This window comes from Anopheles gambiae, chromosome 3 (genome assembly GCF_943734735.2).
Source record: "Anopheles gambiae chromosome 3, idAnoGambNW_F1_1, whole genome shotgun sequence".
Taxonomy (NCBI): Eukaryota; Metazoa; Arthropoda; class Insecta; order Diptera; family Culicidae; genus Anopheles; species Anopheles gambiae.
In genome coordinates this window covers 85,893,557-85,901,456 of record NC_064602.1, presented here as the reverse complement: position 1 = coordinate 85,901,456, position 7,900 = coordinate 85,893,557, and positions in this window count along the sequence as shown.

Genomic DNA, 7,900 nt, shown 5'->3' with positions numbered 1-7,900 from the left:
AAAAAATCACACCATCACCCAATTCCAATAAAAGTGAATCCCTTAAACCGATTACTTGCAGCACTGCTCTCGGATCACTTGCGAGAGAGCACCGCGTGTACACGTCATATATGAATACGTTATCGCATCATTCGCTTGAAATGGTACCGAAATTACATTTCACTGGAAGCTCCAAAACGTTCCAGCCGGTTCCCTGGCTGGGCGGTACGGTTCAGCGAAGGGAAAGGTGTAGTAGCTATTGTGCACCACAGGTGATGGGAAATTTAAACAACCGTCAGCAGAAACGGCATCTCACAGCACAATTACTACTGGTGGTGGTGGTGGTGGTTGAAATAATTCTTTGCAATACTTTATGGGCGATTGCAGTAATGGTTTTCCGATGTAAGGTAAGTATGTTTTAGTTATAAATTACAGGAAATATGAATAAACTTGTTTCAATTAATAAACATCAAGTTCAATCTTTTAAAAATGCATTTGTCATGTTTATTTTGATTGTAAATTTTAATACTTCTCGTATACAACAATATTTTTGCTCTTTTACTGAACATTTTTTTCTGTGTTCCCTGATTTTCATGAATGTTTTAAGTATTCTTGAAAGAAATCCTTTACGTTATATTATTATTTAACTATTCTTATTAACATAATACAACTTTTATTATTTTATTTCTGTAGCATTTTGAAAAAGCTTGACAGTTTTTGTGTTTGCTTCTTGTTTGGTATAATAATTTTACCTCTTGTCATTGTTTAGCAAGCATAATTTTGCTCTAGTTTCTTCATATTAAGATTGAATTAATATTTAATTAATGTAAATTTCACATGATAAATATTACAAGCATGCATTATTTGTACCTACTAATTTCTTTGTCTAGTATGTCGAGATGTATTGCAGACTTTTCAGAAAAAAAGTTAAACTATTTTAAAACATTTTTAAAACACTTTACCAGATACTGTCAAATAATATAAAATATAAACCATTGTTTAATAATCGATATTTAGCTAAAATTATCGAACCAAAAACGAACGCAGTGGAGTGTTTAATGCGTTATGAAACGCAAACACCACGCTCCATCCCTCCTGTTTTTGAAATAAACTTTTCAATCTTCATCAAACTTCCCTTTCACAGGAAATGGAAAAGCCAATTTGCTTCCTTTTTTTTGTTGTTTATGTTTTCCATCACCTGTCGTAACTTTAAACCCGTAAAAACCGAAGCGACACGATCATTAAACAAACATCATTGATTTTAGGTTTCGCTCACGCCTCGTTCGACTGTCACCGTAAAGTTAAAAGTTTGATTGCAAAATGTGATTTTCGCTCGGGCACACGCACGCCCCCACCTTGAGGTAAAGGAAACTGTCTGAGCGAGGGAAGGTGGGGAAAACCATAATCTCAACACCGCATGGCACACCTCCTAAACAGACACACACACACACACACACACACAGTCACCACCTTTCATCAATCATTTTGACGTGATGATACGGTATAACTTTGTTTCGCGCCCCTCGTGTCGCGTTCCTTTTACCGACCATTCCCATTGCTAGCCCAACACACTGAATGACCGGGCGTCTCCATCATCTCCACTCCATTCTCCACAGCCGGTGGTGTCGCGTCGAAAACGAAAACTTTTATTCATCAAGCTCTCTCTCTCTCTCTCTCTCTCTCTCGTTGTGTGCACCCTGTAATAAACCATGCCACGAAATGATCTACAAAGCTGCTCCTGGCTCCCATCCCGACGCATCGAAGAGCCCGTTCCCTGACCGCTAAACATGGAGCACATTTAGCTGCTTAATTTACCCCACCAACATGGCACACTTTTGCCGAAGCGTGTTAGTTTTCTGATCGAAAAGCACCAATCAATCGAGCTGCTGCTGCTGCTACTGCTGCTTGTTTGCCATTTCGTGCGGTGTCAACTTCAACCCCCGCGCTGGTAATGGAGTAATGGAGTAACTTTTTGCGGGTGCGAAAAACTTTCACCTACTCGACACTCGAACCAAAATGCAACGAATGGGATGGGCCGGGAAGGCAAAAGGGGAATGTGCAACCGCATTGAGTAAGATTGATTGTATGAATTGGTGTTTGGTCAACCGAGAGTCAACCAGACTGGCCCGATGACACCGAAATTGGTTCCAGGAAGAAAAAAAAACTCTAGCCTCACTACAGTGGAATGGACTGGTTTTTTTTTAATCAATTTTCTCTTTCTATATACATTTCGAGCATATTTATATTTTTCAGCTCGGTTATAGCGGTGATTGTGGGATGCTGGCTTGCATTAGACTTTTATTTTTGTGGTTAGGATAGTAATTGATCGATTACCGCAACTGACGGTATTGTGGGTAGGTTTGGATTAGCGTCTTAATCAGATTACGCCAAAAGAGAATTTGTGTCTGAAGAATGGCTCTAAAGGATGGGAAATGTGCACCAAATGACGTATTTCAAGCAACCATGCTTTTAGTTCAGTATTTGAAACGAGCCTTTTCAAATGTTACAAGCTTAAAAGTCATAATAAAGACATTTATTAGTATCGTATGTAACAGCAAATTGCATAACGAAAGGCGCAATTTGTAAAGGTAGCAAAGCAGCTCAACATAACGTCACATTATTCCTTTTCAATGCTCGGATAAAAATTCTCTATGCGTTGCTATTGATGCAGTTTTTCTGTTTTTTTTCCTTTCCATGTATTAAGTACAGTACCAGCGAAGGCACAAACGAAACTATACACCACCGCTCAGAAAAGATGCCTGTGCACCTACTGGAAACTCTTCCAGCTCTCTGGTATGTCATCTATCTCGAGGGATTTTAGTTTGCAACAAGCTTTGAAACGAGCCTCCAAAACTTCATCAACTTCACTAAGGAGTGTAACAGACATCGTCCAGGATATCCATGTGCAGATGTATGCAACATGTAACCATAATGATCATGGGATAAAATTGGCTTTCAATATCAGAAATATGAGCGACTGTAAAGTGAGAACGAAAGCGTTACCCATACGCCGCTTATAACAAACTGCAGAACATCGACGGATACTACATTTCCGTAAATGCGAGCTTCACTAACTGTAGCCGCTTAGGAATGAGATCTCTGTAGGATTTACTGAAGAAGAGAGTTTGGTATGGCTTGGAAGATGACGAAATAAGCAACTTCATTCGAAGAAGTTGAATGAAAAAAAAACTAGTATGTAAAAAGGCTTTGATTTTTTAGATTTTAGATAGGTTGTAGAAGAGTTTTCTGATGCTAAAAATAATATGGTTTATAAAACGTCATACATTTAAATAATAACACTTTTAATTAAAACTAACTATTCATTTTAAAATATCTTAACAGTGAATTCGATTTCCATAACCGAATTACTTAGAGTAATTGCTGCGCCTAAAATTATGCAATCTTAGTAGCAAAGAAAGCAAAGGAACTTAAATATTTGTTTTTTTAATCTATTAAAATAAATAATTAGTTAAAATAAACAGGTTTAATAAAATTAGACTATTTTGATACATTATATAACATTGGAGAATTTTTCAAATTTTTATCAATTGCACTCTTTCATACGTTGCAACGAAAGTCAACAAGAATAAAATTATTTCTTAACGACAGCGAAACATGAGCGATCATTTAGGCACAACACATTTTAATCAACCCAAACTCAACATTTCTACCAACAATTTCCAATACGCCCTATTTTTTACCAAACAATTCCAGCACTCCTACAGCAAATAAAAACGAAACCACCAACTCTAATCAAACGGTGCACTGGCTGGAAAATGAACATGAGCTGAGCTCGATGCCAGATCTTGATTCGCTACCATTGAACTGACATTTCTTCCGCTACTCGTTGCGCTGAAAGGGAACCTATCCCCTATGCTAATTACAAAACATGGAAGAGAACAAACGGACAACTGTAACCATTTTCACATCCCAGTGCATTCATGGATGAAAATCTTCTTTTGATGGTTGCGCGACAAGATACCGCTGATTAGCACTCGCGGGATATATTGTTTTGCGTAGCTTGGCGTCAAACAACAAGTTGCTGCAGACAAAAATGAGCGACGGAAATGGAGGTTTGATTAAAAATTTAGCAAAAAAGGACGTAAGGAAGAGCGCATGAAGTGATAGGAGGAATGGCATATTTAAGCGATGGCAAGATGTTGTCATGCTCGAATGTGGAGGATGTATTTTAAATAAACGTCTTATGCAGTCTTCCGGTAAGAAGCATATCAGTTGTAGGACTCAATAAACTCACTTTTTTATGAGTGATTCACTCAATAAACCCACTTTTTTATGAGTGATTCACTCAATAAACTCACCTTTTTATGAGTGATTCACTCAACAAACTCACTTTTTTAAACTCAATAAACTCAAAAAGCTCACTTTTTCAAACTCAAAAAACTCAAAAAACTCACTTTTTCAAACTCAAAAAACTCAAAAAACTCACTTTTTCAAACTCAAAAAACTCAAAAAACTCACTTTTTCAAATTCAAAAAACTCAAAAAACTCACTTTTTCAAACTCAAAAAACTCAAAAAACTCACTTTTTCAAACTCAATAAACTCGAAAAACTCACTTTTTCAAACTCAATAAACTCGAAAAACTCACTTTTTCAAACTCAAAAAACTCAAAAAACTCACTTTTTCAAATTCAAAAAACTCAAAAAACTCACTTTTTCAAACTCAAAAAACTCAAAAAACTCACTTTTTCAAACTCAATAAACTCAAAAAACTCAAAAAACTCACTTTTTCAAACTCAAAAAACTCAAAAAACTCACTTTTTCAAACTCAAAAAACTCACTTTTTCAAACTCAAAAAACTCAAAAAACTCACTTTCCTAAACTATATGAAATTTAAAAACTCACTTTTTCAAACTCAATAAACTCAAAAAACTCACTTTTTCAAACTCAATAAACTCAAAAAACTCACTTTTTCAAACTCAAAAAACTCAAAAAACTCACTTTTTCAAACTCAAAAAACTCAAAAAACTCACTTTTTCAAACTCAAAAAACTCAAAAAACTCACTTTTTCAAACTCAAAAAACTCAAAAAACTCACTTTTTCAAACTCAAAAAACTCAAAAAACTCACTTTTTCAAACTCAAAAACTCAAAAAACTCAAAAAACTCACTTTTTCAAACTCAAAAAACTCAAAAAACTCACTTTTTTATGAGTGATTCACTCAATAAACCCACTTTTTTATGAGTGATTCACTCAATAAACTCACCTTTTTATGAGTGATTCACTCAACAAACTCACTTTTTTAAACTCAATAAACTCGAAAAACTCACTTTTTCAAACTCAAAAAACTCAAAAAACTCACTTTTTCAAACTCAAAAACTCAAAAAACTCACTTTTTCAAACTCAATAAACTCAAAAAACTCACTTTTTCAAACTCAATAAACTCAAAAAACTCACTTTTTCAAACTCAATAAACTCAAAAAACTCACTTTTTCAAACTCAAAAAACTCAAAAAACTCACTTTTTCAAACTCAATAAACTCAAAAAACTCACTTTTTCAAACTCAATAAACTCAAAAAACTCACTTTTTCAAACTCAAAAAACTCAAAAAACTCACTTTTTCAAACTCAATAAACTCAAAAAACTCAAAAAACTCACTTTTTCAAACTCAAAAAACTCAAAAAACTCACTTTTTCAAACTCAAAAAACTCAAAAAACTCACTTTCCTAAACTATATGAAATTTAAAAACTCACTTTTTCAAACTCAATAAACTCAAAAAACTCACTTTTTCAAACTCAATAAACTCAAAAAACTCACTTTTTCAAACTCAAAAAACTCAAAAAACTCACTTTTTCAAACTCAATAAACTCAAAAAACTCACTTTTTCAAACTCAAAAACTCAAAAAACTCACTTTTTCAAACTCAAAAAACTCAAAAAACTCAAAAAACTCACTTTTTCAAACTCAAAAAACTCAAAAAACTCACTTTTCCAAACTCAAAAAACTCAAAAAACTCACTTTTTCAAACTCAAAAAACTCAAAAAACTCACTTTTTCAAACTCAAAAACTCAAAAAACTCAAAAAACTCACTTTTTCAAACTCAAAAAACTCAAAAAACTCACTTTTTCAAACTCAATAAACTCAAAAAACTCTTTTTTTCAAACTCAAAAAACTCAAAAAACTCACTTTTTCAAACTCAAAAACTCAAAAAACTCACTTTTTCAAACTCAAAAACTCAAAAAACTCACTTTTTCAAACTCAAAAAACTCAAAAAACTCACTTTTTCAAACTCAAAAAACTCAAAAAACTCACTTTTTCAAAATCAAAACCTCAAAAAACTCAAAAAACTCACTTTTTCAAACTCAAAAAACTCAAAAAACTCACTTTTTCAAACTCAAAAAACTCAAAAAACTCACTTTTTCAAACTCAAAAAACTCAAAAAACTCACTTTTTCAAACTCAAAAACTCAAAAAACTCAAAAAACTCACTTTTTCAAACTCAAAAAACTCAAAAAACTCACTTTTTTATGAGTGATTCACTCAATAAACCCACTTTTTTATGAGTGATTCACTCAATAAACTCACCTTTTTATGAGTGATTCACTCAACAAACTCACTTTTTCAAACTCAAAAAACTCAAAAAACTCACTTTTTCAAACTCAAAAACTCAAAAAACTCAAAAAACTCACTTTTTCAAACTCAAAAAACTCAAAAAACTCACTTTTTCAAACTCAAAAAACTCAAAAAACTCACTTTTTCAAACTCAAAAAACTCAAAAAACTCACTTTTTCAAACTCAATAAACTCAAAAAACTCAAAAAACTCACTTTTTCAAACTCAAAAAACTAAAAAAACTCACTTTTTCAAACTCAAAAAACTCAAAAAACTCACTTTCCTAAACTATATGAAATTTAAAAACTCACTTTTTCAAACTCAATAAACTCAAAAAACTCACTTTTTCAAACTCAATAAACTCAAAAAACTCACTTTTTCAAACTCAAAAAACTCAAAAAACTCACTTTTTCAAACTCAATAAACTCAAAAAACTCACTTTTTCAAACTCAAAAACTCAAAAAACTCACTTTTTCAAACTCAAAAAACTCAAAAAAACTCACTTTTTCAAACTCAAAAAACTCAAAAAACTCACTTTCTTACATTATATGAACACAAAAAACTCAAAAAACTCACTTTTTCAAACTCAAAAAACTCAAAAAACTCACTTTTTCAAACTCAATAAACTCAAAAAACTCACTTTTTCAAACTCAAAAAACTCAAAAAACTCACTTTTTCAAACTCAAAAACTCAAAAAACTCACTTTTTCAAACTCAAAAAACTCAAAAAACTCACTTTTTTCAAACTCAAAAAACTCAAAAACTCACTTTTTCAAACTCAAAAACTCAAAAAACTCACTTTTTCAAACTCAAAAACTCAAAAAACTCACTTTTTCAAACTCAAAAAACTCAAAAAACTCACTTTTTCAAACTCAAAAAACTCAAAAAACTCACTTTTTCAAACTCAAAAACTCAAAAAACTCACTTTTTCAAACTCAATAAACTCAAAAAACTCACTTTTTCAAACTCAATAAACTCAAAAAACTCACTTTTTCAAACTCAATAAACTCAAAAAACTCACTTTTTCAAACTCAAAAAACTCAAAAAACTCACTTTTTCAAACTCAAAAAACTCAAAAAACTCACTTTTTCAAACTCAAAAAACTCAAAAAACTCACTTTTTCAAACTCAATAAACTCAAAAAACTCAAAAAACTCACTTTTTCAAACTCAAAAAACTCAAAAAACTCACTTTTTCAAACTCAAAAAACTCAAAAAACTCACTTTCCTAAACTATATGAAATTTAAAAACTCACTTTTTCAAACTCAATAAACTCAAAAAACTCACTTTTTCAAACTCAATAAACTCAAAAAACTCACTTTTTCAAACTCAAAAAACCCAAAAAACTCACTTTTT